At 57.7% G+C, this 1,389-nt stretch overlaps 1 protein-coding gene across 1 annotated transcript in view; it reads left to right on the top strand.

The window, feature by feature from the left end:
- LOC104538323 overlaps positions 1-1,389 on the top strand; it is a 3,279-nt gene that overhangs the window by 462 nt on the left and 1,428 nt on the right. The gene's annotated exons all lie outside the window — the stretch shown is intronic.

Raw genomic sequence — 1,389 nt, 5'->3', positions numbered from 1 at the left:
CGAGCACAGCGAGCCCTACCACGCTGGCAGCATCCGGCAGATGCAGGTGTGTATGGTGTGATGGGGTCTGTGACCACATCCCACAGCACTGTGCTGAGCTGTGTTTGGCAGAGCAAGGGAGCTCCCTGCTTTCCAGCACCCTGTTGAGCATCGCTGGCATCCACTTGGCTTTGTTTTGGGTGCTGTGTGTGTGAACGGGAGCCGTAAGCCTGAGCTCCCGTCCCACCAGCCCCAGTGAAAGCGACTGCTCACCAGGGCCAGGGTTGGCTTCGCTGCGGGGATCGCTGGATCCTCCCAGCAATGTGAGCCCCCTTCCCCAGGAGCTTCAGTGGAGATGGAGACTTCCTCCACGTCAAACATCAGCGTGACACGTCCTCAGTGTCACCGCTGGTTTGACAAAGGAGAAGGCAGTGGGCTCCATTGAGGGAGCATTGGGCTCGTGGCCACATGTGTGCTTCCAGAAACACGGGGGACTGGGGGCATCCTCTGCTGCTGGAGCCTGCTGGGCTGCTTGAAGGATGAAAGCTGGGGAGCTCGATTAGCACACGGGCACTGTGGGTTTTTCCTCCTTTGCCCTAAACTGGATGATGGGAAAGATTAAGTAGCCAGAGAGTTTGGAGAGGTTTTTCCTTAAATTTACAAATGCTTCATGCCTGCTAAAATCAAATTAATTTTTTAGCGGGTCTTGGCTGTTTGCCAGGCTCTGTAGATCCCTAAAGAGCCTTATTTTGCTGCAGATAGACTAAATCCACTAATTGGGTTGCTCAGCCTGGAGTGCCACTTGCAGTGCTCACGCACACCGAGGAAGTTTTCCCTTCAGTTTGCCTGAAACAGCAAAAAACGAGTAAAGAGGGAAGCGACGCCGGGAGGTTTTGCTGCTCTGCTCCCCGTGCTGTGCTGGTGGGGCAGGAGCAATCGCTGAGGTTTAAACTGAGGCTGCAGGTTTTTGGTGTTTTGCCTTAGTGTTGGGGGCTGAGGGGGGCACACTGGCTCAGAGCTGCCCAGGGTGTTTGGTCTGTGGGCTCCAACCCCCGGCTCGGGGCAGAGACCTGCAGCTCTCAGCTTCGCTCCATGTCTGGGCCGCAGCCCAAGGCGGGAGGAGTTGATAGAAGAGAGGAAAAGGAAGGAGTTGTCCAGCCTGTGTGTGTTTGTGTGTGCAGCTCGCTCCAGGGCTCCTCTCTGGCTCGGGGCTGTGCACTGCTTTCGGGGAGATGCAGGGGGGGAGCCTTGCTTGGTGCCGGGTGCTGCGCATCCCCGCCTGCCCCAGTTCATTTGTGTTTCTCTCTCCCCATGCCCACCCTCACATCCCCCTGGGCGGCTCAGACAGCGATGGCCAAGGTCCTGCACAGCGAGGAGCGGCGCAGGATCAAGGCCTCGCCGTTCGTGGGG

This window comes from Mesitornis unicolor, unplaced genomic scaffold (assembly GCF_000695765.1).
Source record: "Mesitornis unicolor isolate BGI_N332 unplaced genomic scaffold, ASM69576v1 scaffold22763, whole genome shotgun sequence".
In the NCBI taxonomy this organism is placed as follows: Eukaryota; Metazoa; Chordata; class Aves; order Mesitornithiformes; family Mesitornithidae; genus Mesitornis; species Mesitornis unicolor.
This window is presented reverse-complemented; position numbering and strand designations above follow the sequence as displayed.